The following is a 22,416-nucleotide window of genomic DNA, read 5'->3' as shown; positions in this document are numbered from 1 at the left end:
CACAGTGTCGCAGGACAGAGAGTGCCGGTTCACACTGTCACAGGACAGCGAGTGCCGGTTCACACTGTCACAGGACAGAGAGTGCCGGTTCACACTGTCACAGGACAGAGAGTGCCGGTTCACACTGTCACAGGACAGAGAGTGCCGGTTCACACTGTCACTGGACAGAGAGTGCCGGTTCACACTGTCACTGGACAGAGAGTGCCGGTTCACACTGTCACTGGACAGAGAGTGCCGGTTCACAGTGACACAGGACAGACAGTGCCGGTTCAAACTGTCACTTCATCCCAATCACTACAAAAATGAAAGATTTGCAGGGCTATGGGGAACGATCAGGTGAGTAGGAGTAATTTGATAGCTCTTTTACAGAGCCAGCACAGGTGTGATGGGCAGAATGGCCTCCTTCAGTGTTGTATCATTCAGTGAAACCTGTTGGCCTTCTCTGCTCCAATGAATATAGTCCCAGTGTGTCACATCTCTCCATATCTACGCTGTACCCTCTCTATGGCTTTTATGTCCTTTGATCTGGAAATTAGTCAGGATTTAAGGTGGTCATGGAAAAGGACAGGGATGGGCCGGAAATAAAGGTTCTAATTTGAGGGAAGGCCGATTTTAATAGGATAAGGCAGGATCTGGCCAAAATGGACTGGGATCAGCTACTTGTAGGAAAATCCGCATCGGAGCAATGGGAGGCTTTCAGAAGGGAGATTGAGATCATACAATGGCAACATGTTCCCGTAAAGGTCAAGGGTGGTTCCAAAAACCACAGGGAACTGTGGATGTCAGGGGATATACGAGAATGGATTCGGAAAAAAAGGAGGGCTTTTGGCAGATACAAAAGGCTAAAGACGGAGGAAGCCCTAGAGGAGTACAAAAAGTGCAGGGGGATACTTAAAAAAGAAATTAGGAGATCAAGGAGGGGCCATGAAATAACACTGGCGAGCAAAATAAAGGAAAATCCTAAGATGTTTTATAAGTATATTAAGGGCAAGAGGATAACTAGGGAAAAAATAGGGCCCATTAGGGACAAAAGTGGCAATCTGTGTGTGGAGCCGGAAGATGTAGGAGGGGTTCTAAATGAATTTTTTGCATCTGTTTTCACTATGGAGGAGGACGATGTAGACATAGAAATAGGGCGGGGGGACTGTGATATGCTCGAACATATTAACATCGAGAGGGAGGAGGTATTGGCGGTTTTAGCAGGCCTAAAAATGGATAAATCCCCAGGCCCGGATGAAATGTATCCCAGGCTGCTGTGTGAGGCAAAGGAAGAGATTGCGGGGGCTCTAACACATATATTCAGGACCTCTCTGGCCACAGGGGATGTGCCAGAGGACTGGAGAACCGCTAATGTAGTACCTGTGATAATAATAATAACTTCCGGGAAGTTATGTCATCACTTCCTGTGAACTGTGAACTATGAACTATGAACTGTGTACATACCTCACTTCCTGTCATATGTCACTTTCTGTTGGACTGGTATAAATACTGGTCTGTTCAGTATTGTAAAAGGCTTCTACCAGAGGCATGGTAAAGACCTCTCTTGTATATAGTGTGTTTATAAGTTACTTAAAGCTTACTTTAAAGTTACTTGATGGTAAGACTCCTTTTTCTTACATCAGTACCATTATTCAAGCAGGGAAGTAGGGAAAAACTGGGGAACTACAGGCCAGTGAGCCTAACATCAGTGGTAGGAAAATTATTGGAAAAAATTCTGAGGGACAAAATTAGTCTCCACTTGGAGAGACAAGGATTAATCAGGGATAGTCAACATGGCTTTGTCAAGGGAAGATCATGTCTGACTAATTTGATTGAATTTTTTGAGGGGGTGACTAGGTGTGTGGATGAGGGTAACGCAGTGGATGTGGTATACATGGATTTCAGTAAGGCCTTCGATAAAGTCCCACACAGGAGACTGGTCAAGAAGGTAAGAGCCCATGGAATCCAGGGTGCCTTGGCACATTGGATACAAAACTGGCTTAGTGGCAGAAGGCAGAGGGTGATGGTCGAAGGTTGTTTTTGTGACTGGAAGCCTGTGGCCAGTGGGGTGCCACAGGGATCGGTGCTGGATCCCTTGCTGTTTGTGGTCTACATTAATGACTTGGATATGAATGTAAAAGTTATGATCAGTAAGTTCGCGGATGATACAAAAATTGGTAGGGTGGTAAATAGCGAGGAGGGTAGCCTCAGTCTGCAGGACGATATAGATGGGTTGGTCAGATGGGCGGAACAGTGGCAAATGGAATTTAACCCGGAAAAGTGCGAGGTGATGCACTTTGGGGGGACTAACAAGGCAAGGGAATACACAATGAATGGTAAGACCCTAGGCAAGACGGAGGTGCAGAGGGATCTGGGTGTGCAAGTACACAGATCCCTGAAGGCGGCGGAACAGGTGGATAAGGTGGTAAAAAAGGCATATGGGATACTTGCCTTCATTAGCCGAGGCATAGAATATAAGAGCAAGGAGGTTATGATGGAGCTGTATAAAACACTGGTTAGGCCACAGCTGGAATACTGTGTGCAGTTCTGGTCGACACACGACAGGAAGGATGTGATCGCTTTGGAGAGGGTGCAGAGGAGATTCACCAGGATGTTACCAGGGCTGGAGTGCTTCAGCTATGAAGAAAGACTGGGCAGATTGGGTTTGTTTTCCTTGGAGCAGAGGAGGCTGAGGGGGGACATGATTGAGGTGTACAAAATTATGAGGGGCATAGATAGGATGGATACTGAGGAGCTTTTTCCCCTTAGAAGGGTCAATAACTAGGGGGCATAGATTCAAGGTAAAGGGCGGGAGGTTTAGAGGGGATTTGAGAAAGAACTTTTTCACCCAGAGGGTGGTTGGAGTCTGGAACTCACTGCCTGAAAGGGTTGTGGAGGCAGGAACCCTCACAACATTTAAGAAGCATTTGGATGAGCACTTGAAATGCCATAACATACAAGGCTACGGACCAAATGCTGGAATATGGGATTAGATTAGACAGGGCTTGATGGCCGGCACGGACACGATGGGCCGAAGGGCCTCTATCCGTGCTGTATAACTCTATGACTCTATGACTCTATTTAGGGGCTTTGTTATGGTGTAAGCTAACTTGGTCGTGGTCAAACATAGAAACATAGAAGATAGCAGCAGGAGTAGGCCATTCGGCCCCTCGAGCCTGCTCCGCCATTCAATGCGATCATGGCTGATCATCGAAATTCAGTACCCTGTCCCTGTCTTCTCCCCATATCCCTTGATCCCTTTAGCCTTAAGAAATATATCCAACTCCTTCTTGAATATATTTAATGAATTGACCTCTACTGCCTTCTGTGGTAGAGAATTCCACAGGTTCACCACTCTCTGGGTGAAGAAATCCCTCCTCATTTTTGTCTTAAATGGCTTACCCCTTATCCTTAGACTGTGACCCCTGGTTCTGGACTCCCCGACCATCGGGAACATCCTTCCTGCATCTAATCTGTCCAGTCCTGTTAGAATTTTATAAGTTTCAATGAGATCCCCTCTCATTCTTCTAAACTCCAGCGAGTATAAGCCCAATCGACCCAATCTCTCCTCATACGTCATTCCTGCCATCCCAGGTATCAGTCTGGTGAATCTTCGCTGCACTCCCTCCATGGCAAGAACATCCTTCCTCAGATAAGGCGACCAGAACAGCACACAAAACTCAAGGTGTGGTCTCACCAAGGCCCTGTACAACTGCAGCAAGACATCCTTGCTCCTGTACTCAAACCCTCTCGCTATGAAGGCCAACATACCATTTGCCTTCTTAACCGCCTGCTGCACCTGCATGCTTACCTTCAGCGACTGGTGCGCAAGGACACCCAGGTCTCGTTGCACTTCCCCTTCTCCCAATCTATTGCCATTCAGATAATAATCTGCCTTCCTGTTTTTGACACCAAAGTGGATAACCTCGCATTTATCCACGTTATATTGCATCTGCCATGTTTCTGCCCAATCACCCAACCTGTCCAAATCATACTGGAGTTTCTCTGCATCCTCCTCACAGCACACACGCCCACCCAGCTTTGTGTCGTCTGCAAACTTGGAGATATTACATCTAGTTCCCTCGTCCAGATCATTAATATATATTGTGAATAGTTGGGGTCCAAGGAACGATCCCTGCGGTACCCCACTAGTCACTGCCTGCCACTCGGAAAAAGACCCGTTTATTCCAACTCTTTGCTTCCTGTCTGCCAACCAGTTCTCTATCCAAGTCAATACCTTGCCCCAAATCCCATGTGCCTTAACTTTACACGCCAAGTTATTAACAGATTGTTTGTGAGCGTCTGCTTGTCAGCCTTCAGTGTAAACGTTTATATTGTTGCGCCTTTAGTCATGGGTGATTGACAGCTGTGCCCTCAGAGACCTTGGCACTGGGAAAATCCCGGGGAATTCCCCTCAGAGACCTTGGCACTGGGTAAATCCCCGGGAATTCTCCCCAGAGACCATGGCACTGGGTAAATCCCGGGGAATTCCCCTCAGAGACCTTGGCACTGGGTAAATCCCGGGGAATTCTCCTCAGAGACCTTGGCACTGGGTAAATCCCGGGAATTCCCCTCAGAGACCTTGGCACTGGGTAAATCCCGGGAATTCCCCTCAGAGACCTTGGCACTGGGTAAATCCCCGGGAATTCTCCTCAGAGACCTTGGCACTGGGTAAATCCCGGGGAATTCCCCTCAGAGACCTTGGCACTGGGTAAATCCCGGGGAATTCCCCTCAGAGACCTTGGCACTGGGTAAATCCCGAGGAATTCTCCCCAGAGACCTTGGCACTGGGTAAATCCCGGGGAATTCTCCTCAGAGACCTTGGCACTGGGTAAATCCCGGGGAATTCTCCTCAGAGACCTTGGCACTGGGTAAATCCCGGGGAATTCTCCCCAGAGACCTTGGCACTGGGTAAATCCCGGGGAATTCCCCTCAGAGACCTTGGCACTGGGTAAATCCCGGGAATTCCCCTCAGAGACCTTGGCACTGGGTAAATCCCGGGAATTCCCCCCAGAGACCTTGGCACTGGGTAAATCCCGGGGAATTCCCCTCAGAGACCTTGGCACTGGGTAAATCCCGGGAATTCCCCCCAGAGACCTTGGCACTGGGTAAATCCCGGGGAATTCTCCTCAGAGACCTTGGCACTGGGTAAATCCCGGGAATTCCCCTCAGAGACCTTGGCACTGGGTAAATCCCGGGAATTCCCCCCAGAGACCTTGGCACTGGGTAAATCCCGGGGAATTCCCCTCAGAGACCTTGGCACTGGGTAAATCCCGGGGATTCCCCCCAGAGACCTTGGCACTGGGTAAATCCCGGGGAATTCTCCCCAGAGACCTTGGCACTGGGTAAATCCCGGGGAATTCTCCTCAGAGACCTTGGCACTGGGTAAATCCCAGGGAATTCTCCCCAGAGACCTTGGCACTGGGTAAATCCCGGGGAATTCTCCCCAGAGACCTTGGCACTGGGTAAATCCCGGGGAATTCTCCTCAGAGACCTTGGCACTGGGTAAATCCCGGGAATTCCCCTCAGAGACCTTGGCACTGGGTAAATCCCGGGAATTCCCCTCAGAGACCTTGGCACTGGGTAAATCCCCGGGAATTCTCCTCAGAGACCTTGGCACTGGGTAAATCCCGGGGAATTCCCCTCAGAGACCTTGGCACTGGGTAAATCCCGGGGAATTCCCCTCAGAGACCATGGCACTGGGTAAATCCCGGGGAATTCCCCTCAGAGACCTTGGCACTGGGTAAATCCCGGGGAATTCCCCTCAGAGACCTTGGCACTGGGTAAATCCCGGGGAATTCCCCTCAGAGACCTTGGCACTGGGTAAATCCCGGGGAATTCCCCCCAGAGACCTTGGCACTGGGTAAATCCCGGGGAATTCCCCTCAGAGACCTTGGCACTGGGTAAATCCCGGGGAATTCTCCCCAGAGACCTTGGCACTGGGTAAATCCCGGGGAATTCTCCTCAGAGACCTTGGCACTGGGTAAATCCCCGGGAATTCTCCCCAGAGACCTTGGCACTGGGTAAATCCCGGGGAATTCTCCTCAGAGACCTTGGCACTGGGTAAATCCCGGGAATTCCCCTCAGAGACCTTGGCACTGGGTAAATCCCAGGGAATTCCCCTCAGAGACCTTGGCACTGGGTAAATCCCGGGGAATTCCCCTCAGAGACCTTGGCACTGGGTAAATCCCAGGGAATTCCCCTCAGAGACCTTGGCACTGGGTAAATCCCGGGGAATTCTCCTCAGAGACCTTGGCACTGGGTAAATCCCGGGGAATTCCCCTCAGAGACCTTGGCACTGGGTAAATCCCGGGGAATTCCCCTCAGAGACCTTGGCACTGGGTAAATCCCAGGGAATTCTCCTCAGAGACCTTGGCACTGGGTAAATCCCGGGGAATTCCCCTCAGAGACCTTGGCACTGGGTAAATCCCAGGGAATTCCCCTCAGAGACCTTGGCACTGGGTAAATCCCAGGGAATTCTCCCCAGAGACCTTGGCACTGGGTAAATCCCGGGGAATTCTCCTCAGAGACCTTGGCACTGGGTAAATCCCGGGGAATTCCCCTCAGAGACCTTGGCACTGGGTAAATCCCAGGGAATTCCCCTCAGAGACCTTGGCACTGGGTAAATCCCGGGGAATTCTCCCCAGAGACCTTGGCACTGGGTAAATCCAGGGGAATTCTCCTCAGAGACCTTGGCACTGGGTAAATCCCGGGGAATTCTCCCCAGAGACCTTGGCACTGGGTAAATCCCCGGGAATTCCCCTCAGAGACCTTGGCACTGGGTAAATCCCCGGGAATTCCCCTCAGAGACCTTGGCACTGGGTAAATCCCAGGGAATTCCCCTCAGAGACCTTGGCACTGGGTAAATCCCAGGAATTCTCCTCAGAGACCTTGGCACTGGGTAAATCCCAGGGAATTCTCTTCAGAGACCTTGGCACTGGGTAAATCCCGGGGAATTCTCCCCAGAGACCTTGACACTGGGTAAATCCCCGGGAATTCTCCCCAGAGACCTTGGCACTGGGTAAATCCCCGGGAATTCCCCTCAGAGACCTTGGCACTGGGTAAATCCCAGGGAATTCTCCTCAGAGACCTTGGCACTGGGTAAATCCCAGGGAATTCTCTTCAGAGACCTTGGCACTGGGTAAATCCCGGGGAATTCTCCCCAGAGACCTTGGCACTGGGTAAATCCCCGGGAATTCCCCTCAGAGACCTTGGCACTGGGTAAATCCCAGGGAATTCTCCTCAGAGACCTTGGCACTGGGTAAATCCCAGGGAATTCTCTTCAGAGACCTTGGCACTGGGTAAATCCCGGGGAATTCCCCTCAGAGACCTTGGCACTGGGTAAATCCCAGGGAATTCTCCTCAGAGACCTTGGCACTGGGTAAATCCCGGGGAATTCCCCTCAGAGACCTTGGCACTGGGTAAATCCCAGGGAATTCCCCTCAGAGACCTTGGCACTGGGTAAATCCCAGGGAATTCTCCTCAGAGACCTTGGCACTGGGTAAATCCCGGGGAATTCTCCTCAGAGACCTTGGCACTGGGTAAATCCCGGGGAATTCTCCCCAGAGACCTTGGCACTGGGTAAATCCCCGGGAATTCCCCTCAGAGACCTTGGCACTGGGTAAATCCCGAGGAATTCTCCCCAGAGACCTTGGCACTGGGTAAATCCCGGGGAATTCTCCTCAGAGACCTTGGCACTGGGTAAATCCCGAGGAATTCTCCCCAGAGACCTTGGCACTGGGTAAATCCCGAGGAATTCTCCCCAGAGACCATGGCACTGGGTAAATCCCGGGGAATTCTCCTCAGAGACCTTGGCACTGGGTAAATCCCGGGGAATTCTCCTCAGAGACCTTGGCACTGGGTAAATCCCAGGAAATTCTCCTCAGAGACCATGGCACTGGGTAAATCCCGGGGAATTCTCCCAGAGACCTTGGCACTGGGTAAATCCCCGGGAATTCCCCTCAGAGACCTTGGCACTGGGTAAATCCCCGGGAATTCCCCTCAGAGACCTTGGTGTGGTAAACCACTGTTACACCTGCCTATGTGGGTGTTTGTATTCCACTGTGTACATGCCTGTACATGCCTCGGCTGACTCCTCCCACGAGCCCAGGTATAAAGGTGACTGCTCCACAGTCCCTCTGTATTCTGGACTGGTCGACCACTCGAGGCACACCTTCATTCTCTTGTTAATAAAAGCCTGTTAGTTACTCGCTTAACCTCAGTCTTTTGAGTAATTAATAGCGTGTTGAGATACCGCGGCAAACGTGGGAGTCGAGACCTGAGCTAGTAAAACACAACTGCTTTTATTCTACCTCATGACAAAGAGGAACTGGAAAAGCCCGCGCATCTACTTAAATACTTCCCAGACAGGAAGTGCTCCCGGCAGCCTGTCCCTGTGGGAAAAAAGTTGCTGGAGGAAAGGGCCCCTGGCTGGGGGCATCTGCTTAAACTGTCCGTGCCGCCGTGAGCGGTTATGTCCAGTGGTGGCGTGTCGCCACAGAGCTCCCCCCAGAATCCGCTTAGGAGGAGTGGACGAGTCGTGACGGTGGTCTGATGGTTCTGCCGCAGCGGCGCTGAGTGGTCACCGGTCTAGTTGGTGGGGCCGGGTGGTTCGCCGCCGGCTGTGCTGGCTTGCTGGCGGGACGGCCTCTAGTTGGAGGCTGGGCCACGGGGACCTGTTCCCCTGGTTCTGTGTGTGCTGGTTTGAGCCGGTCGATGGAGACTGTGTCGACCCTGTTGCCAAGTCGCAGCTTGAAGACCTTGTCCCCGGTTTGTAGCACCTCGTACGGTCCGTCGTACGGGGGTCGCAGGGGCCCGCGGTGCGCGTCGTGTCGCAAGAAGACGAAGCGCGCCTGCTGTAAATTTTGCGGGACGTGAGGTGCGAGTTCGCCGTGTCAGTTGACCGGAAGTGGGGCGAACTGCTGAGCGGAAGAGAAAGAGTTGAGCCGCTGCTGTTCGGCCAACCAAGGCGTGGTAGCCTCCAGAAGGAATTCGCCTGGGACGCGCAGCGGTTGTCCGTAGACTAACTCCGCTGCCGAGGACTGGAGGTCTTCCTTGACCGCGGTGCGTAGGCCTAGTAGCACCCACGGTAGGCGGTCAGTCCAGGTACTGTCCTGCAGGCCGGCGCGGAGTGAGGCCTTGAGTGACCTGTGGAAGCGTTCACAAAGCCCGTTGGCCTGCGGGTGGTACGCCGTGGTTCGGTGGAGCGTCACCCCGAGGTTGCGTGCTGTGGCCGTCCAGAGTTCGGAGGTGAACTGGGCGCCTCTGTCGGAGGTTATGTCGGCCGGTACGCCGAACCTCGCAACCCAGGTGTTAACGAATGCCCTGGCGATGTCGGCTGTGGTGGTGGAGGTCAGCGGCACTGCCTCAGGCCAGCGTGTGTAGCGGTCGACCATCGTGAGGAGATAAGTTTGGCCTTGCGATGGCGGCAGGGGACTGACGATGTCGACGTGTACGTGGTCGAAGCGGCGGCTGGGTACCTCGAAGTCTCCCAGGGGTGCTTTTGTGTGCAGCTGTACCTTAGCCCGTTGGCAGGCGAGGCAGGAGGTGGCCCAAGTCCGAACATCTCTGCTGAGGCCGCGCCAGACGAAATGCTGGGAGAGGATTTTGACGGATGCGCGGGAACCCGGGTGGGAGAGCCCGTGGAGCGCGTCGAAGATGCAGCGGCGCCAGGTTGCAGGGACGACCGGCCTGGGTTGGCCGAGTGAGACATCGCAAGTGACTGCCGTGGCTTCGGGCCCGTGCGCGACCTTGACTAGGCGTAGCCCTGGCAGGCTGGTAGCCGCCGAGAGGAGGTCTGGGTCCGTGAGCTGGGCCGCTGCTAGTTGCGCGTAGTCGACCGCGAGGTGATTCGCGCAGATGGCGGGACGGGAAAGGCAGTCGGCGACAACGTTGTCTCTACCGGAGACGTGCTGGATGTCCGTAGTAAACTCGGACACGGCCGCGAGCTGGCGTTGCTGCCTAGCGGACCAGGGTTCGGTGTGCTTGGCCATCGCGTATGTGAGCGGCTTGTGGTCCACGTACGCGGTGAAGGGGCGGCCTTCCAGGAGGAACCTGAAATGGCGGACCGACAGGTGGAGCGCGAGAAGCTCACGGTCGAAAGTGGAGTATTTGACCTCCGGGGGGCACAGTTGGCGGCTGTAGAAGGCAAGTGGCTGCCACGCGCCATTGACCCACTGCTCGAACACGGCTCCGACCGCATGGTCAGAGGCGTCGGTGGTGAGCGCGACCCGGGCATCGGCCCTCGGGTGCGCGAGCAGGGTGGTGTCGGCGAGCGCGTTTTTGGTGGCGTCGAAGGCGGCTGACGTGTCAGTGGTCCAGGCTACGTCCATCTTGCCGGATTTACCTCGGAGGGAGTCGTATAGGGGCTTCATGAGGGCTGCCGCTCTGGGGATGAACCTGTTGTAGAAGTTCACCATCCCGAGGAACTCCTGGAGGCCCTTGATGGTTGTGGGGCGGGGGAATTGCTGGACGGCCTGCACCTTGTTGGGCAGGGGGACGGCCCCAGCAGGGGTGATGTGGTGACTGAGAAAATCAATCTCGGTTAGGCCGAATTGGCACTTCGCCGGGCTGAGGATGAGCCCGTGTTGGGCTAGGCGCCCGAACAAGATGCAAAGGTGTTCGAGGTGTTCCTGTTTGGAGGAGCTGGCCACGAGAATGTCGTCTAGATAGACGAATAGGAAGTTTAGGTCCCGGAGGACTGAGTCCATCAGGCGCTGGAAAGCCTGGGCTGCATTCTTGAGGCCGAAGGGCATCCTCAGGAACTCGAACAGGCCGAATGGGGTGATGACGGCCGTTTTGGGGATGTCCGCGGGGTGTACGGGGACTTGGTGGTAACCGCGCACCAGGTCGACTTTGGAAAAGACGGTTCGTCCGGCCAGTCGGGCCGAGAAGTCCTGGATGTGTGGCACCGGGTATCGGTCGGGGGTGGTGGCGTCATTAAGGCGGCGGTAGTCCCCGCAAGGGCGCCAGCCTCCGCCGGGCTTAGGGGCGATGTGGAGGGGCGAGGCCCAAGGGCTGCTGGAGTGGCGGATGATGCCGAGTTGTTCCATGGTGGTGAACTCGGCCCGCGCGATTTCCAGCTTGGCCGGGTTGAGTCTGCGGGCGTGGGCAGAAACTGGGGGGCCGGTGGTGGGGATATAGTGCTCCACACCGTGTTTGGCGGCTTTTGCCGAAAAGGTCGGGTTAGTGAGGGCGGGAAACTTGGCTAGGAGTGCCGAGTAGTCGTCCGTGGCTCTGGCAAGGCAGTAGGTCGTCAAGTCGGCTGAACGGGCCGGGGTAAATGCGCCGGGGATGGGGGCCATAGTGTTGATGTCGACGAGGCGGTGCCTCGGAATGTTGACAAGGAGGCTGTGGGCGCGTAGGAAGTCTGCGCCGAGGAGTGGGCAGAGGACCTTGGCTGTGAGGAACTCCCAGCGGTAGCGGCGGCCCGCAGGTCGAGCGTGACCATGCGGGTGCCATATGTGCGGATGTCAGAGCCATTGGCTGCGGCCAGCGTGATACCCCGTGTGCCGCATTGGATTTCGAGGGCGGAGGCGGGGGTGATGCTGTGCTGGGCCCTTGTGTCGCACAGAAATCGGCGGTTGGTTCTGTCGTCGGTGACGTACAGTAGAGGCCCCTTTTGCCCCGCGGCCATCACGGGGGCCGGTCCGGGGGGGGGTTTGAAAGTACACGGTGGCGTGCAGCGTTGGGCCCTAGCGCCAAAACGGGTGTGGTAGTAGCAGTGACCCGGAGTGGTAGGGCGGTCGGGCCTAGTGGGCTGGGAAGACCGCGTGGTCGTTGCCGTGAGGTCGAGCGCGACGTCGCGAGCGGACTGTGCAGAGAGCAGCCGGTCGGCCTTTTCGGCTATGTCATTCAGGTCCGTGGAGCCAGACTCCACAATGAGCGGGCGGATGCTGGCGGGGAGCTGCCGAATGAAAAGCGTGCGAAAGAGGGCGCCGGGGTTTTTGTCGTCCGAGAGGGACAGCATGTGGGAAAGCAGGTCTGATGGTGAAGCGTCACCAAGGCTGGGGAGGTCAAGGAGTTGGCAGTGGCGCTGGTAAGAGGACGTTTGAAATTTTTTAAGGAGCGCAGCCTTCAGATGTTCGTACTTGCCGTCCGGTGGTGGATTCTGCAGCGCTGCCCAAACCTTGGGGACTGTGGCGTAGGTGAGAGCGGAGACGAGGTAGTCGTACTTTGTGGCGTCGACTAATGTGTTTCAGCCGGAATCTGGACTCAGCTTGAACAAACCAGGCTTCGGCCAGGTTCTCCCAAAAGTCCGGTAATTTAACCGTGACTGCGTTTGTATCTGCCATGCTAGCTTAGGATTCGTCCTGAGCGTCGGGGTCACCAGTGTTGAGATACTGCGGCAAATGTAGGAGTCGAGACCAGAGCTAGTGAAACACAACTGCTTTTATTCTACCTCATGACAAAGAGGAACTGGAAAAGCCCGCGCATCCACTTAAATACTTCCCAGACAGGAAGTGCTCCCGGCAGCCTGTCCCTGCGGGAAACAAGTTGCTGGAGGAAAGGGCCCCCGGCTGGGGGCGTCTGCTTAAACTGTCCGTGCCGCCGTGAGCGGATTATGTCCAGTGGTGGCATGTCGCCACAAGCGCATCAATTTTATTAACAAGATTTTTTTATAATGGAGAAGATCCTCACACCAGCATGCCTGGACTTAGACCATCGGGAGGCGGACGCATCCACCAAGTTTGCTCACTGGCTTAGGTGCTTTGAAAGATTCCTGATCGCCTCCGCTGCAACGGTCAAATCGGATGAGGACAAACTGGATGTCCTGACCTCCAAAGTGAACCACCGAGTGTACTCGGTCATCCAGGATGCGACCTCGTACACGGCTGCTCACAAGCTCCTCAAGGACCAGTACACGCGCCCAGTGAACGAGGTGTATGCCAGGCACCTCCTGGGGAGTCGTAAACAACAACCTGGGGAATCGACCGAGGAATACCTTCAGGCACTGTCTGTGCTTGGCCGGGCCTGTGGTTGTAAGGATGTAAAGGCCGGCGTGTACACAGAGGAACTTATCCGGGATGCTTTTGTAGCGGGCCACAGGTCCAATTACACCCGACAGCGACTGTTGGAGCAGAGTGACCTCGACCTCAACAAGGCCTCTGAACTTGCACTATCATTGAACGCAGCCTACTGGGGCATGGATGCCTACTCCTCTGCACCGTGGACGCTGCGGGGAACGACAGCCTGGGACACGGTAGGACCGCCTCATAGCGCCGTGCCACCCCAGCCACACCCCAGCAATGGCCCAACTACCGCAGCAGTGTCCCAAGGCCAGACAGCAGTGCCCCAAGGCCAGAAATGCTACTTCTGTGGCTAGGCCAAACACCCCAGAGCGCGCTGCCCGGCGAAAAATGCGATCTGCTCGGGCTACGGGAAGAAGGGACACTACGCCAGCGTCTGCAAGGCCAAAGCCACCCCGAACCCCAGCAGCGCCGCGTGTGGGCCGTGCGGGTCGCCATCTTGGGCCTCCCCAGCCATGTGCGAACCACCAGAACAGCAGCCATTTTGGACGCCTCCAGCCACATGGGGATCATGGACGCCGCCATCTTGGACGCCAGCCGGGACGCAGCAGGCCCCCAACACCGCCTCATCTGATACCCGCAGCGACACACCGACCCCTACGCTGGCCTCCGTTACGCTGGACCAAGCGAGACCGCACCAACTGGCCCGGTCCACAATGGACATTAAGGTAAATGGTCACGAAACAACCTGCCTTTTTGACTCTGGGAGCACGGAGAGCTTCATCCACCCCGACACGGTGCGGCGTTGCTCTCTCCCAGTCCTGCCTGCGCACCAGCGGATTTCTATGGCCTCCGAGTCCCAGTCGGCGGACATTGGCGGCTACTGCGTGGTGACACTCTTAGTAGACGGGACTGTGTACGATAATTTTAAACTTCTGGTCCTGCCCCACCTCTGCGCTGCTGTTCTACTGGGGTTAGATTTTCAGTGCCACCTTAAAAGTGTTACGATGGCGTACGGTGGACCCCTCCCCCCACTCACAGTCCGCAGCCAGCAGCTTCCAAATTGCCCGCCGCGCACCAGGTGCAACCTCTCCACACTCAGAGTCACACCCCCCCCCACTGTTTGCTAACCTCACCCCTGACTGTAAGCCCATCGCCACAAAGAGCAGGCGATACAGTGCCGGGGACAGGGTTTTCATTAAAACCGAAGTGGAGCGGCTCCTGAAGGAGGGGATTATTGAGGGCAGCAACCGCGCCTTTAAGTTGTCATACTTGCGATCAGTAGGCGGACTACTGAGTAGGCTGACGATCCGCGAGGCTGTGGCGCTGTCGAGGGCGGAGACCACGTAATAATAACGGGTCTGATCCGCAACGATGTCCCTGATGGCGAACTGGGCTTCAGCCTGGATGAACCACGCGGCTGGTTGTTGCTCCCAGAACTGCGGTAGCTTCAAGGTAACGGAGTTCGTTTCCATGTTGATTATCTTCTGCGAAAACCATTCGCAAAAGTCGGGGTCACCAATGTAGGAATGTCTAGTTCCTATCCAAAGACTGAGGTCCACTCAGGCGCTCAAACAAAAGGAAGTTTAATGGAAACTAACAGGTTTAAACAAGTAACTGCAGGAGAACATCGAGTGTAGGTCTATTCAGTTCGGAGGCTCCACGAGGACTGCTGGCTGGTCCCGTGGTTGACGTCATCACGTTCTTCCCACCAGTGGGGGGATCACGTGATGTACGGCGTGACGTCATCGCGTTTACCCGCGCTGTTAAAGTAATCACGCTCTGTACAAGTAAACAGTATAAATATACAGACTCAGGCTGTAGCTAACATGTTGTTAAAGGGAATTATATACAAACGATCTGAGCCCTTTAGTGGCTCCGCCACAAAATCATTCTTTCACTTCGGTATTTACCAGAGAAATAGAACAGGTGGACATGACATTGGATGATGAGATGAGTAATGAGATAAGTGCATTTAAAATAAAAAAGGGGATATATTAAATAAACTAATCAAACTCAAAGAGGATAAAACCCCTGGTCCGGATTGATTGCATCCACACATTTTAAAAGAATCTAGGGAAGAGATAGCAGAGGCATTACTGCACGTATTTAATAGTTCATTAGAAAAAGGTGTCGTGTCAGAGGACTGGTGGATAGGTAACATAATACCGATATTTATGAAGGGAGATAGAACATGTCCAGGGAATTATAGACCAGTCAGCTTAACATCAGTGGTAGGAAAAATAATGGAATCCCTGCTAAAGGAAGGAATAGAAGAACATCTAGAAAGCAACAATATAATAATGAATAGTCAGCATGGATTTCAAAAGGGAAAGTCTTGTTTGACCAACCTCATTGAATTTTTTGAAGAGGTAACAGAGAGAGTAGACAATGGTAATGCAGTAGATGTAATTTCACACAGAATCACAGAAACCCCACAGTGCAGATAGAGGCCATTTCGGCCCATCGAGCCTGCACCGACACATATCCCACCCGATCCCTGTAACCCCTACACCAACACATATCCTACCCTATCCCCGTAACCCCACGTATTTAATCCCCCTAACACTAAGGGTCAATTTTATCATAGCCAATCAACCTAACCTGCACATCTTTGGACTGTGGGAGGAAACCGGAGCACCCGGAGGAAACCCACGCAAACACTGGGAGAATGTGCAAACTCCACACAGACAGTCACCCGAGGCCGGATTCGAACCCGGGTCCCTGGCGCTGTGAGGCAACAGTGCTAACCACTATGCCACCGTGCTGCCTTCCTTAGGGTTCCCTTTGGCGTCACCAACGGGGTCTCCGTCTTCCAAAGGGAGATGGACCGGATGGTAGATCAAAATGCGTTGCAGGCCACTTTCCCATATCTGGACAATGTGACCATCTGCGGCCATGACTTGCAGGACCATGACGCAAACCTCGAAAAATTCCTCTGCACCGCCCAACCCCTGAACCTGACGTATAACAAGGAGAAGTGCATATTCCGCACAACCCGCCTCGCCATCCTTGGCTGTGTTGTGGAACACGGAGTCATCGGTCCCGACCTCGACCGGATGCGTCCCCTTATGGAACTCCCACTGCCTCAAGGCCCTGAAGAGATGCCTAGGGTTTTTCTCCTATTACGCCCAGTGGGTCCCCTACTATGCGGACAAGGCCCGTCCGCTGATCAAGTCCACCTCTTTTCCCTTGACGGCAGAGGCCCGCTTAGCCTTCCACCGTATCAAGGAAGACATTGCCAAAGCCACCATGCACGCAGTGGACGAATCCATCCCCTTCCAGGTGGAAAGCGACGCGTCCGACTTTGCCCTGGCCGCTACCCTTAATCAGGCGGGGAGACCCGTGGCCTTCTTTTCACGAACCCTCCAGGGCCCGGACACCAGACACTCCGCTGTTGAGAAGGAGGCCCAGGCTATTGTGGAGGCTGTGCGTCATTGGAGGCACTACCTGGCCGGAAAACGATTTACCCTGCTCACTGACCAGCGTTCAGTTGCTTTTATGTTTAACAACAAGCAGAGGGGCAAAATCAAAAACGCAAGATCTTGAGGTGGAGAATCGAACTTTCCACCTACAATTATGAGATCTTGTACCGGCCCGGGAAGCTCAATGAACCCCCGGATGCTCTATCGCGTGGCACCTGCGCCAGCGCGCAGATCGATAGACTGCAGGCCCTCCACAATGACCTCTGCCACCCGGGGGTCACCAGGTTCTTCCACTTCATCAAGGCCCGCAACCTGCCTTACTCCATTGAGGAGGTCAGGACCATGACCAGGAACTGCCAAGTCTGCGCTGAGTGCAAACCGCACTTTTATAGACCAGACAGGGCTCACCTGATAAAAGCCACTCGCCCCTTCGAGCGCCTGAGCGTTGATTTTAAAGGGCCTCTCCCCTCCTCCGACTGCAATGTGTACTTCCTCAACATTATTGATGAGTACTCCCGTTTCCCGTTCGCCATCCCCTGCCCGGACATGACCAGTGCCATGGTCATTAAATGTCTGAACGACCTCTTCACCCTGTTCGGTTTCCCCAGCTATATCCATAGCGACCGGGGCTCATCGTTTATGAGCGATGAACTCCGCCAGTACCTGCTCGCTAGGGGTATCGCCACAAGCAGGACCACCAGTTACAACCCCCGGGGGAACGGACAGGTGGAAAGAGAAAATGCGACAGTTTGGAAGGCCGCCCTGCTAGCCTTAAAGTCTAAGGGCCTTCCGACCTCCCGCTGGCAGGATGTGCTCCCCGATGCGCTCCACTCTATTCGGTCACTGCTCTGCACTGCCACTAACGCCACCCCTCATGAGAAAATGTTTGTCTTCCCAAGGAAGTCCACATCGGGGACATCGTGACCGCCATGGCTGACGTCCCCAGGGCCGGTCCTACTGAGAAGACACGTGAGGACCCATAAAACGGACCCCCTGGTCGAGAGGGTCAACCTCCTCCACGCCAACCCCCAGTATGCTTACATTGCGTACCCGGACGGGCGGGAGGACAGTCTCCATACGAGACCTCGCACCCTCGGGGGCCCCAGTAACCCACTACCCACTGCCACCCACCCCCACGATTCAATATCCAACCCCAGCAGACGGCACGCCTGGGCGCCGCGACCCGCTCGACACTCACGAGGACTACACACCAGTGCCCCAGCCTACGCGGGTCTCGACGCCGGAAGTTTCACTACCCCTGCCGTCGCCACGTCGATCACAGCGGCAGACAAGACCTCTGGAGAGACTCCAATACACAAACTTTTAATACACTTCACCCCGCCGGACTCATTTTTAAACAAGGGGTGAATGTGGTAAACCACTGTTATACCTGCCTATGTGGGTGTTTGTATTCCACTGTGTACATGTCTGTACATGCCTCGGCTGACTCCTCCCACGAGTCCAGGTATAAAGGTGACTGCTCCACAGTCCCTCTGTATTCTGGACTGGTCGACCACTCGAGGCACACCTTCATTCTCTTGTTAATAAAAGCCTGTTAGTTACTCGCATAACCTTAGTCTTTTGAGTAATTAATAGCGCATCACTTGGCACTGGGTAAATCCCGGGGAATTCTCCCCAGAGACCTTGGCACTGGGTAAATCCCAGGGAATTCTCTTCAGAGACCTTGGCACTGGGTAAATCCCAGGGAATTCTCTTCAGAGACCTTGGCACTGGGTAAATCCCAGGGAATTCTCTTCAGAGACCTTGGCACTGGGTAAATCCCGGGGAATTCTCCCCAGAGACCTTGGCACTGGGTAAATCCCGGGGAATTCTCCTCAGAGACCTTGGCACTGGGTAAATCCCGGGGAATTCCCCTCAGAGACCTTGGCACTGGGTAAATCCCAGGGAATTCCCCTCAGAGACCTTGGCACTGGGTAAATCCCAGGGAATTCTCCCCAGAGACCATGGCACTGGGTAAATCCCGGGGAATTCTCCCCAGAGACCTTGGCACTGGGTAAATCCCGGGGAATTCTCCCCAGAGACCTTGGCACTGGGTAAATCCCGGGGAATTCTCCCCAGAGACCTTGGCACTGGGTAAATCCCGGGGAATTCTCCTCAGAGACCTTGGCACTGGGTAAATCCCGGGGAATTCTCCCCAGAGACCTTGGCACTGGGTAAATCCCGGGGAATTCTCCTCAGAGACCTTGGCACTGGGTAAATCCCGGGGAATTCCCCTCAGAGACCTTGGCACTGGGTAAATCCCGGGGAATTCCCCTCAGAGACCTTGGCACTGGGTAAATCCCGGGGAATTCTCCCCAGAGACCTTGGCACTGGGTAAATCCCGGGGAATTCTCTGACAGTCTTTAGTTCTGGCAGAAAATCCGCAATTTTTGTTGTGAGCTGACATTCGCGTTGTCGACGTACAATGTCGCATCGGAAAGGAATACAAGACTCAAAGCTGACTAGTTAATTCAAAAGTCCTGCTTCTTATCAGACTCTTTAAGAAAAAGGATACTTTAACTCGCGATAAATTGATTTTAATGTGATTGTTTTTAGGCATTGTGCTGATTCTTGTGGTACCACTTCACTTCTGCGTTTATTTTATTTTATTTTCTCATGAATTGGCTGCCGTTTTTCCCGACCTTGCAACAGTGGCAACGCTTCAAAAGTACTTCATTGGCTGTAAAGCACGTTGGGATGTCCTGAGGTCATCTAAGAGTGCCACATCAATACAAGTTTTCTTTCTTATTTAGCCTGTAAATAAATGTGACCCCGTAGCTTTAGCCTGTACACACTAGGCTGTAGTCATGGCCTTTTGCACCTTTTGAGAGCAACAGATCTGGTGGAAATCCCACATGATCTCAATATGTGTTGATTGTTAAACCTGGCAGACTATCTCACAGACACAGCATGTATCAGGGTGCAGTCAGTCTTCTGAGAACACAAGACAAAAACTCAGCTGTAACAGTTGCTTCACCTACTTGTTAAAACTATTAATCCCTCAAGCAAACATTCCAATGCAGGCACAGACTAAGCTAAATTTGCTGGACTGGAACTGCTCACTGTCAGATCTAAGAATCGCTATTGGCTAAAAGGAGATGGCAGCATCTCACAAGGGAGATCACACAGGTGCTAACTTGTCCCTTCCAGCAGCTGTCTGCATACTGGGAGATGAGAGGCAGCTTCACTGACTGATGATCCCTGTCACACAGCCCCTGGGGGAGCGGCTAGGCTGGATCTAGTAGTTTAACAGAGCCTTTACTGCATTTTCTGACTCACTGGGGGATGGTTCCATGGGTTCCAGCAGCCCTCCGGTTCTCCATTTCTCATGTCTGAGCCTCAATGGCGAGTGGCAGGAACCCCAGGTAGGGTTACCAACCCTCCCGGTATGTCCCGGAGTCTCCAGGAATTAAAGATTAATCTCCCGGACACTGCGAGCAATCTGGGAGAAAAATTATGATTCTTTTCATCGTCTTGGAACACTTTTGTTTATTAGTTTTTAAAATATTGGAGGTGGGAAAAAAGGCTGTTTGACTGAGTCAAGAACATTCCAATGAGTAACGAAGAGGCTGCCCTCGCCCGCAACTCACATCTTTCTCCAGTTTCTCTCCGATCTCCCCTCATGACCTATTCATGCTCACCTTGTCCATGAGACTCATCTCTTGCACCCTCGACCCTATTCCCACCAAACTGCTGACCACCCAACTTCCTTTTCTGGCTCCCAGGTTAGCTGACATTGTTAATGGTTCTCTCTCCTCAGGTACTGTCCCCCTCTCCCTCACACTCCCCAAACCCCAGGCTGCACAACACGCTCCCCAAACCCCAGACTGTACAACACGCCCCCCAAACCCCAGACTGTACAACACGCCCCCCAAACCCCAGACTGTACAACACGCTCCCCAAACCCCAGACTGTACAACACGCTCCCCAAACCGCAGACTGTACAACACGCCCCCCAAACCCCAGACTGTACAGCACGCTCCCCAAACCCCAGACTGTACAACACGCCCCCAAACCCCAGACTGTACAACACGCTCCCCAAACCCCAGACTGTACAACACGCCCCAAACCCCAGACTGTACAACACGCCCCAAACCCCAGACTGTACAACACGCTCCCCAAACCCCAGACTGTACAACACGCCCCCAAACCCCAGACTGTACAACACGCTCCCCAAACCCCAGACTGTACAACACGCCCCCAAACCGTACAACACGCTCCCCAAACCCCAGACTGTACAACACGCTCCCCAGACCCCAGACTGTACAACACGCTCCCCAAACCCCAGACTGTACAACACGCTCCCCAAACCCCAGACTGTACAGCACGCTCCCCAAACCCCAGACTGTACAACACGCCCCCAAACCCCAGACTGTACAACACGCTCCCCAAACCCCAGACTGTACAACACGCCCCCCAAACCCCAGACTGTACAACACGCTCCCCAAACCCCAGACTGTACAACACGCTCCCCAAACCCCAGACTGTACAACACGCCCCCCAAACCCCAGACTGTACAACACGCCCCCAAACCCCAGACTGTACAACACGCTCCCCAAACCCCAGACTGTACAACACGCTCCCCAAACCCCAGACTGTACAACACGCCCCCCAAACCCCAGACTGTACAACACGCCCCCAAACCCCAGACTGTACAACACGCCCCCCAAACCACAGACTGTACAACACGCCCCCCAAACCCCAGACTGTACAACACGCCCCCCAAACCCGACTGTACAACACGCCCCCCAAACCACAGACTGTACAACACGCCCCCCAAACCCCAGACTGTACAACACGCCCCCCAAACCCCAGACTGTACAACACGCTCCCCAAACCCCAGACTGTACAACACGCTCCCCAAACCCCAGACTGTACAACACGCCCCCCAAACCCCAGACTGTACAACACGCCCCCCAAACCCCAGACTGTACAACACGCCCCCCAAACCCCAGACTGTACAACACGCTCCCCAAACCCCAGACTGTACAACACCCCCCCAAACCCCAGACTGTACAACACGCCCCCAAACCCCAGACTGTACAACACGCTCCCCAAACCCCAGACTGTACAACACGCTCCCCAAACCCCAGACTGTACAACACGCTCCCCAAACCCCAGACTGTACAACACGCTCCCCAAACCCCAGACTGTACAACACGCTCCCCAAACCCCAGACTGTACAACACGCTCCCCAAACTCCAGACTGTACAACACGCCCCCCAAACCCCAGACTGTACAACACGCTCCCCAAACCCCAGACTGCACAACACCCCCCCAAACCCCAGACTGTACAACACGCTCCCCAAACCCCAGACTGTACAACACGCCCCCAAACCCCAGACTGTACAACACGCCCCCCAAACTGTACAACACGCCCCCCAAACCCCAGACTGTACAACACCCCCCCAAACCCCAGACTGTACAACACGCTCCCCAAACCCCAGACTGTACAACACGCCCCCCAAACCCCAGACTGTACAACACGCTCCCCAAACCCCAGACTGTACAACATGCCCCCCAAACCCTAGACTGTACAACACACCCCCCAAACCCCAGACTGTACAACACGCCCCCCAAACTCCAGACTGTACAACACAGCCCCCCAAACCCCAGACAGTACAACACGCCCCCAAACCCCAGACTGTACAACACGCCCCCAAACCCCAGACTGTACAACACAGCCTCCCAAACCCCAGACTGTACAACACGCCCCCAAACCCCAGACTGTACAACACGCCCCCAAACCCCAGACTGTACAACACGCCCCCAAACCCCAGACTGTGCAACACGCCCCCAAACCCCAGACTGTACAACACGCCCCCCAAACCCCAGACTGTACAACACGCCCCCCAAACCCCAGACTGTACAACACACTCCCCAAACCCCAGACTGTACAACACGCTCCCCAAACCCCAGACTGTACAACACTCCCCAAACCCCAGACTGTACAACACGCTCCCCAAACCCCAGACTGTACAACACGCCCCCCAAACCCCAGACTGTACAACACGCCCCCCAAACCCCAGACTGTACAACACGCC

The 22,416-nt window shown here is 54.3% G+C and overlaps 1 pseudogene; it reads left to right on the top strand.

The window, feature by feature from the left end:
• The first annotated feature begins 302 nt into the window (after positions 1-302).
• Positions 303-22,416, top strand: part of LOC147105417 (uncharacterized) — a 93,727-nt pseudogene continuing 71,613 nt past the window's right edge.

Source organism: Somniosus microcephalus, chromosome 18, assembly GCF_052327205.1.
Source record: "Somniosus microcephalus isolate GS21.2 chromosome 18, FLI_Smic_1.0, whole genome shotgun sequence".
NCBI lineage: Eukaryota > Metazoa > Chordata > Chondrichthyes > Squaliformes > Somniosidae > Somniosus > Somniosus microcephalus.
The sequence above is the reverse complement of the archived record's forward strand: the minus strand, read 5'-3'. Positions and strand labels throughout refer to the sequence as shown.